At 35.7% G+C, this 9,957-nt stretch overlaps 1 protein-coding gene across 1 annotated transcript in view; it reads left to right on the top strand.

The window, feature by feature from the left end:
* The first annotated feature begins 5,185 nt into the window (after positions 1 to 5,185).
* The window catches only part of LOC144980965 (transcription factor Sox-2-like), a 69,403-nt gene continuing 64,631 nt past the window's right edge, over positions 5,186 to 9,957 (top strand). Inside the window, exons 1-3 of the mRNA XM_078928986.1 lie at positions 5,186 to 5,503; positions 6,199 to 7,698; positions 9,749 to 9,924. The gene's annotated coding sequence lies outside the window, so the exon portion shown is untranslated. The remainder of the gene's footprint in view (positions 5,504 to 6,198; positions 7,699 to 9,748; positions 9,925 to 9,957) is intronic.

Below are 9,957 nucleotides of genomic sequence, written 5' to 3'. Positions count from 1 at the left end.
GTCGTCGATGAGTTGGGATCGATACTGGCCTATTGAAATCGTGGACAGCGGAAGGAAAGACGGGCGGAAGTGGACGGAAGGATGAATGGGATGGAATGGGATGGAAGGAGGGATGAAGAAACGAGCAAATAAAAAAAAAAATTAAAAATGGAAAGAAAATATAACATAAAAATAAAAATAAAGAAGGATAGAGAAAAAATGTTTAAAAGATTAAGAATGAGGTAAATTGTTTGGCAGAAATGGTAAAAACTCCGTATCGTGGGATAATTACTAAATTTAAATTGAAATAAGAGGATATACGGAAATAAAAAAAAAAAAAATGTACATTCTTTATTGTCATTACAACATCTTTATCTATCTATCTATCTATCTATATATATATATATATATATATATATATATATATATATATATATATATATATATATATATAGTAAAAGATAATAGCTCTATTAATTAGTTATTTTATTATTTTTTGTTTTTATAAATGGACATTTGGAATAGTTCTAACTCTCTCTCTCTCTCTCTCTCTCTCTCTCTCTCTCTCTCTCACTCTCTCTCTCTCTCTCTCTCTCTCTCTCTCTCTCTCTCTCCTTATTGGTGCATTGCGCTTAGTCAAAAAAAGAATATCATTTTCCAGTCGGATATAACATTCCAACACACAAAACTATGTGTAACCTTGACCGTTCATAGTCTGATTGATAGCATTTAGTGAGAAATAATTTTTAGAATGGCTGGCTAAAATCAATAATAAAGAGCTGAGTGACGTCAACTCCGTTTCCTCTTTATAATTTTAAGCGTTATTTTACATTACGCCAATTTTTCATGCTTTGAATTGAGATGATAGTCGCATTTCGTGGAAATATGACCTGAAATCAAATTTACAACACAATTATAATTTATGTTTATCCAGACCTCCTCATCAAGGGTCATTAAATCTGCAGCTATAACTATAAAATACGATCACATCACTTTCACTAAACCCTAATCTCACCACAAAATGACGTCATTTAACACTCTCGTCACAAAATGACATCGAGATCGCTAAAATAATCTCTTCACAATGTGACGTCATTTCACACTTTACAATCATCATTGAAATCGTTTTATAAGCTGACAATGACAGTTATAACGCTCTAACTGCCCAGTGGTCAGTGGTGGTCAGTGAATGAGATAAATGGGCAACCCGCCCACCTACTACTGACAGGCAGCTACATCTAAATAAAGCAATCAATTTTATTACTTTGACATTTAGAGGACCAGAGGTACACACACCTCTCAAATGAACATCTGTTAGCGGGCACAGTTAGGAGAAAGACGGTTTGGGGGGGGGGGAGATAGAGGAGAGAGAGAGAGAGAGAGAGAGAGAGAGAGAGAAAGAGAGAGAGAGAGAGAAAAAGAGAGAGTGAGAGAGAGAGAGTGAGAGACTATTTTGGACAATTCTACTACAAAGCAGGAGTGAAATAATGATACAATATCTGCCACTGCATATAAAATGGTACTCATTCACACATGAATCGAGTGGAGAAAATATATGTAAAGTGCCTTACCCAAGTACACATGTCCAGAGTACTTATCACTCAAAGACAATATTCTTTCGTAGAGATTATATGGTTGGTTTTACCAACAACAACAAAACGATTAAACAAAAAGAAAATTATTATTAAAAAACAAAAGACTGAAAGCTTAATTGATAAGGCACTCGACAGGGAATTTCCTGCCCATCAATGTTTTTGTTTATTCATCTTAACAACGCCAATACCACATTATCTCATTCTTCTGTAGTGTTTCATTCATCCTATTTTGTTGATAAAGGGGAAACCCGAAACATTAATTTTATCTGTTTTCGTATATTAAATTGAAGCTTACATTCAATTTCAAATTTTTATTTATTTTTGTATGTGACAAACATTGGATCAACACCAGCAAATATAGACATCATACAAAATACCCTCATGAAATATAACCTCCAAGTCAATGCCAATAAAACCGAATTTACAACAATATCGAGGAACAAAGAGGAATGGAAAAGAACAAAGAAAGTCGGCTCACTAATTGGAGACACCGAGGATGTACAAAGAAGAAAACAGCTATCAAACGCCGCACTCAGTAAACTCACCAATGTATGGATTAGAGGTGACAAAATAAAGAGAAAAACCAAACTGAAACTGTACCATGCTCTTGTAAAACCGGTACTTCTGTATAACTGCGGCACTTGGGCGTTGACAAAATCCGAAGAAGAACATCTGGATGCCTTCCATCGCACACAGCTAAGAAGGGTACTGGACATCAAATACCCCAAAAAGATCTCAAATGAATCACTCTATAAGATCACAAAAGAAAGACCAATCTCCCTTGACATTTTACAACAACGATGGCAACTTTTCGGTCACATACTACGCAGGGACAAAAACATACCAGCAAACCAAGCCATGTCGGGATACTTCCAAAAACACGGGAACCTTTTCAGAGGAAGACCGATCACAACACTCCCCGTGATCCTAAACAAAAACCTCACAACACTTGGACAAAGCATTAGTCTCATAACGGCAGGGGACCTTGAAAATCTGAGAACCCTAGCAGAGGACCGGCAATATTGGAGACACCTCACACAGGAAATACTGGAAACAGCCAAGGCGACCCGATCTTTCGGTCGAGACGCGAAAGGCATCTAAGTCAAGTCAAGTAAGTCAGTATGTGACATGGGAATTATAAAGTGTAGGCCCTGTTTTAATTTTGGTTAGGAATGAATGAATAAGAAAATAAAGAAATAAAGTAATGAATTAATAATATTTTTTTTAAAAATAAATCAATGAAATAACGGATAATCGAGCAGTTTGGTGAATCTATATATTATTGAAAAAATAAATAGCAACTTATTAGGTCCAGATAACAAATTCCATATTGTCATATTGATTTCAAATACATACTTAAGCATTTTCCCCTCCAAATATTGAAGTTTTTGTTTACAGTCCTATACTTTTTTGTTTGGTTGTTTTTCAACTATATTAACACATTAACCCACTTAACCCCCTCCTTACCACCCATATGAAAATCGTCACATTCGTTACGATGCAGCCAACATTTTTTTCATTCTGATTTCTTTTGTACATCATAATTTTTGGACAAAAATGTTTGCTATAGTTAAAGTATATTATTACTGTGTCGAAGAGCTAGTTTAGCAGACAAAATATGTATAGCAAGGACTAACAGATTTTGTGTTTGAGTGAAAAAGATATATTTTTGTATAAGTTGGGTGTGAAGTTTTGTAGATAATCCGGAAAGTGGCCGGTAAGGAGAGAGTTAAAAAAAAAAACAATGTATGAATGATGAGTATCTGGTATTTGACAGTTCCGATATTGTAAAAGTTTAAATATAAAGAGGACAAATAATAGGCGACAAGTAGATCTCTACAAAATACAAATTTGGTCCCGTAGTTTGGCTTGTTAGGGTGATATATAAACCAGTGCGAAACTCATTCAACATGTAGAGTCTGTAGAAATGCGTTATATAATAAATGTCTAATTTTCATATCTAAGTAAATGAAAGTACCGTAAGCCAGAAAGGGCCAAAAGTATCAATTTGATGATTGTTTCACAATTTTTATTCAATGTTTTTCTTTTAAAGGGTTTTGTACCGACGTGTAAATGTATGCAGGTCTGACATCCGAACATCCTTTTGGGCCTAGTTTAACATTGTTGTAATGGACAATATTTCGCGTAATTTTTTTTTGAGATTTTCATTACAAGAATGAGCCCATAAGGAATTGGGTTATCAGACCTGCACGTCGGCTTGTACCCAAATATTGGTTTATCGTAATCTGTGTCAAGAATTTTAGGTCCACGATTTGCTCATATTGTACGCTCGGCCTGAGTTGAAGAGTGAATAAGTACTTATTATTTCCATTACAACCACGAGACCATGACTATCTTGGTTATCAGACCTGCTAATAAGTACACGTCGGCTAGTACACAAACAATGGTCATTTCATCTCAATCATTCATTCATTCATTTATTCCCCTTTTTACATGTGTTCTTACAAAGGCAAATTGAGCGTTGACAGGGAATATAGACCCGCGTTTGTTTGCGTCGTTCGTTCATTCATTCATTCATTCATTCATTCATTCATTCATTCATTCATTCATTCACTCCTAATTTCATTAATTCATATGTATATCTTCGTTTATTAGTTTATATGTTCAAAAATAATTAACTAATTGATTCCTTCATTTATTTCGTTCATTCATTAAGTTGTTCATTTCGTCCTTCATTCGTTCCTTGATTGCTTGCTTGCTTGCTTGATTGATTGATTGATTGATTGATTGATTTATTCATTCATTCATTCATTCATTCATTCATTCATTCATTAAAATGTCTACTATTGGAAAATGTTATTTTACAACTGACATTGACCTTGTTGTGGTACAATTATATCATCTTTTATCCATTCTTTCATATTTCACTCTTTTATCCAATCGTCCTTTCAAACGATCATTCATTATGTCTATCTAGTTGTTGAAAAATTGGCTTTTCACCTTTAGTTTATTCTCAATCAGTCTCAAATCCATTCATTCATCAGTCCATTCATTCATTCATTCATTCATTCACTCATTCATCGTCCCGTTCATTCATAAAATTCATTCATTCATTCCGTCAAAGCCAAACGACGGCTGATAATAAAAAAATGTGAGTATAATCTAAGCCCTGGTATTTATATGCCGGAAGAAAAGTCTATTGTAATCTATTGTAGTCTATTGTCCTCAGATAAAAGCCAGGCTTTTTGTTCTTCCCCTTTTGGTCTGTGATTCCGGCGTTCATTGCCTAACACAGATGAGCGGGGCTAGTATGTAGTTATAATACAACACTGGTACAGAAAGGGCATTTTGTCGCCGGCTGTCTGCTTGCTTTGGTTCTTGTTGTTATTATTGCAGCTACAACATGGAGCAAAAGAATGTTCATTGACACACTCCTATACAAGTGTTGATAATAGACTGAAAGGCTTTTAACCCCCCCCCCCCCCCCCCCTTTCATGCCCCTTACCTACTTCCAACACTACCATTGGCCTATTCTTTCAAACCTATTCTTTTCCCTCATGTTCCTTTTGACCATTCTAACCCATACAACATAACACAAATTGACACACCAGGATAATATTGTATTATGATACAGCTTGTAACTGTGCTGCTTACTGACGTCTAACTCTTACAACTAACTAGCTTTTGACAGTATTCACAGTGATACTCGTCGACTGACATTATTTCGATAATAACCAGGAATGTTCGACATGTAATGGTTAATATACATGGAAAATGTATCTACGAGTACCTTAATTTGACCATAGTGAGGCAATGGGAAAAACATGTTATTTGACCAAGTTGACCGTTTTCGAGGAATTTCAGTGTCTTTGTGAGTGATCTTAATACTAACCTGGATTATACTGTGTTCCAGTACTACTTTACCTTCATAGTGATCATTGTGACCTTCAGTCGTGAATCATAATAAGGTAGGTCTTGATTCAAGACTTGTCACAGAAACTCATAATAAGATATAGCGCCATCTCATTATTATTTTATCAGTGTGGAGTTTTCCATAATATGACCATACAATTTTTCCTCTTTTTCATTGATAAACGTCCATGGATATGTGCAGGGTCCGATGATTAGAACGGTATATATAAGTATAATATTTCCTCTAGTTTCGTTATATGAACGGTTATATCCCTTGCATTTTCATGAATATGACCCAACTATAGATAGGTAATTATGTCATTATGTTCCTAGCTGTAAAAATTCATCATACGGACATTGATGCATCAATTCGCACAGTACAGTTGTCCGATACCATATTTTTTACACGCCTGTGTTTAAATGTATGACAAAAAAAGGAGAAAAAAGAATATTAGAAAACTGGAAGGCTGAATGTTTCGGCTAGTTTGTAGGTAGTGAATTAAGCTTTAGATATAGGCCATCCAAAATGAACCATTTCTACACAAGTCAGTCTATTAGATCATTTTAAGAAAGTTCAACAAATTACTTTTTACCAAAGTTGTAGATACATTGATCAAACAACTTTTGGAAGTTTTGAACACTTTTCATGTTTTTGCTCATTCTCTATATTATGAATATGGTGCCAAATAATGTAAAAGATCATACGGATCGCCTTAATTTATACTGTTTTATTTTGTCTTTCTTCTACCAGATTTCAGAAATTCTCGGCAGAGTTTGTGAATTAGGCCAATTGGAAGACAACTTTGAATGACACATACCATTGTGGATATGTGACTCTTGACCACTTAACAAATCAGGAGTCATGAAAACATACTGGAAACGCCTGAAAATCATGCTACAACTGTGAAAGGAATGGTTAAGCTCTCAGCCGGAACAATGGATGTGCATGGACATTTCTCTAAATTTGTCTTTTAGATTCGATACCTTCTTGAGCTGATTGGGAGCAAGAAAGATCTTCCTGTACTGGTGAAACATATGTTGGCTGTGGATCCAAGCTTTGGTATTTGTTGCTATACCAATGAATTCATTGAATGATCTTTCATCTTCAGTCGTCATCTCACTGTAACAATCCACAAAATATACTCCCACCAATCCTCTATACTGGTACTAATCTCGTTAAAACTGGGATAGTTAGTCTTCAACTAATTCATCACCACAGTGCATCACTTGACGATATATCATGCAAACGTCTTCATGGAAGGTTGATAATGTATTTATCATGTTGATGACGTGAAGGGAATGGACCCTTGTCGTGCAAACGCAATTAATGAACATTTCGGATCAAATGCTTTCCTGAGAAATTAGCCATTTTCCTCTTAGCTTTATTTTTATAGAGTTCAGCAACTCCCTTCATCCCTTCTCCACATCAATTCCTTTTGCCCTCACCATATTGCAACTCATACCAGTTGGTGGTTATGTAGAAACCCTTTTCATTCTCCATTATAATAGCTATACAGACATTAAGGTTGTGTTACTAATCCACTCGTCTCCTCTACGATCATGAAATGGATTATGGTCTAGAACTGATCATAAAATATCTATCAATTGTCAGGATGACCCATACCACATCCCCTATTGAGGTAGGAAGGAATGGGGGCACTGTATGGAAGTTTCGTAGAAAACAAAATCCAACCCTTGGCGTCCGCTGAAAATAGAATCAGATTCAACGAGTTAGCAGTAGTTGACTCTGGCATTTGCATGATAACAAAGAATTTCAGAATATTCCACAAGCCATTCCTTGAAATATTCGCCTCATATACTTGAACAGTGACCGAAAGCAACAACAGGAGCCCCTAACTATTTGTGTTTCACTGCAAGGGTACCTATGTCACACAATTTGAGAAAAAAAATATCTCTACCCAGTCATGCCTTCATGGAATTCGTGAATATGTGCCCGGAACGAAGAGAATCTTTAGGACATCTCTTAGAATGCAATGTCATACAAGTACAATTTCTTCCTCTTCTTGGACTTCAGAGCAGTTCTTGTGCCACAACAATAATTTCAGGCTTTTAAAATATATGCCCAATCCATCCGCACTGGCTCATCATGTACAACAGCTCTGGCCCTCAGAAGATAACATTGGTGTTGATGGCAAACGGATTACAATGACCTCTCCATCGACAAACACTGTAAAGACACAAAATCCCTAGCAAAATGGCCAGAGCTGAAGTGATGCAATGGAATTTCGAGGTAATGACAGTAATTTATAATATATAATTCAGTCTCAAAATTACCATGTTGGTCAGTCTAAAAGAACAAAAAACAAAAGACAAAACAACTTGAGCTTTTATAGAGCTCAATATCCAAGGACGTGCTGAAAGCGCTTTACGCAAGTTCCCTACATTAGGACGAGACAACACCTCTTAGGCAATATTACAATTGTTCCGACAAAGACAAAGCTGTAACGGCCAGATACTCATTTTACACCCGAGTGCGGTGAGAGAATGTGAGTAAAGAACCTTATCCAAGGACTCAGTTATTCTCTGCTCAGAGCGGGACTCGAATCCAGGACCTTCCGATCCGAAGGCAAGTAGCATACCACAAGACCATTTAGTCGCAGAGATTAAAAGTCTATCATTCTCCCTGCATCTCATATTCGAATCAGATTTTTATATAGTACAAATTGCATAATATGCCTAGATGTAGCGTTTTTATGCTAGCACTGTTCCAATGTTTTACAGCTTGTTGGATTGACGTCTTGGCCGAGTGTATTCAAATGGAGTTAAAAAGTTCATGAGTAATTAAAAGAAAGAAAAAAAAAGAATAATGGGCTATTGTCGGCCATGCACACTGTCTATGGCCTTTTACAAAAGTCAAGAAACGGTTGATTATGATGGGCCATCGACGTCACGAACCCACTAGGTACTAAATCATTATAGGAAAGAATTCTACCCTCTGTAACTATGCAGGTGTAAAAATCACTCTAATTACAGTAAATTAGTTAAAGAACGACAACCAAGTTTATCAATCAGTCTTACACTGCTATCTTGCTTCTCAGTTATCAGTACTGAATACCTGAATTGGACAACAATAATAAATATAGATTAGGCATTAGATCAGACAAACATCACCCGTCCATGAACACGGCAAAGACCAAGCCTATAATTTTAGCTTTATTATTGCACACAAATATTCAAGTAGTTAACTTAAAATAAAAGATAAAAAGAATAAAAAGAAAAAAAAAGAAAACTCGAAATACCCTTGGAGCGAATTGCATGAGTGGTTCTTTTCAAACGTTGTACAATGCAAGCATAGGACACGGTTATGTTAAAAGTCTGATGACAGCTTTAGAAAACGCCTTCACGAACTAAACAAAACAAAAAATGACACCATAATTATTAAACCTATCACCAAGGCTATAATCACCATTTGAATATTTAACTACCGACGCTTAGGTTAGATGCCGTCTTCGTCATGTTAGAAGTATGACAATCCAAGGCGAGGTTCATAGCCACGTTTGACTAAAATGAAAGAATAGAATTTGGCAATAATGAAGTCACTATTCAGTCCTACTCTGACACAAAACACATTCAAATATTTTTGTTGAGAAAACTCGTTTTTCCAATATCAATCAATTAAAATGATCCTCATCTTAACAAAAACTTTCAAACCTGGGACTTCGCGAAGTCTCAATATTTAGAGTTTTTAGCAAGATGAGAACCATTTTAATCTATCAATATTTGAAGGACGAGTGTTCTGATCAAATTTTTAAAAATGTGTTTCTTTTTCCAGAGAATGACAGCATTATTAAGACTTATAATCTAGAGAATAGAATTTGAAATAATAATGACTAATAATAATGAAAGGTAAAATGATTAGAGACTTACTCGATTCACGGTATCTGTCATTGTCGTTGTTCTTCTTGTCGAAGAAGAAGGAAATCATTTCACTGATTCCCAATCTTTGTATAAGTATTTCAGATCAAGTACACTTGTCAATGCAGCTTTCCATTTGTTTTTCTGCTCCTTCCCCATTCTTTATAATTATAATTCTTTATAATGTTCCTCCTTCCTCCCTACCTATCTGCCTCCTCCTCCTCCTCCTCCTCCTCCTCCTCCTCGTCCTAATCATCATCATCATCATCATCATCATCATCATCATCATCATCATCATCATCATCATCATCATCGTCGCCGTCGTCGTCATCTGCGTCGTCGTCGGCATCATCATAAAAAACAACAGCATTAATATCACCCTTCTTTCTTTCTTTTTTTTTTAATTTTCATCATTTCCTCACCAGGTCAATGAACTTAGTGAGTGGTCTCAATGTTATATCTTTGGATAAAACTGGAGCTGGACCTGAACTGCAAAGCGGTTTAAATACTCTCGATTGGATTATTGACGAAACATGAACTCGTCTTAAAAAGGATCTACTTTATTTACCAGAACTCACATCCATCTATACCACACGAAATGGTAAGAATTTTAACCTTATGTCATCATCCATCA

This window comes from Berghia stephanieae, chromosome 10, assembly GCF_034508935.2.
Source record: "Berghia stephanieae isolate SIO BIC M18660-M18661 chromosome 10, UCSD_Bste_1.3, whole genome shotgun sequence".
Classification (NCBI taxonomy): Eukaryota; Metazoa; Mollusca; class Gastropoda; order Nudibranchia; family Aeolidiidae; genus Berghia; species Berghia stephanieae.
The sequence above is the reverse complement of the archived record's forward strand: the minus strand, read 5'-3'. Positions and strand labels throughout refer to the sequence as shown.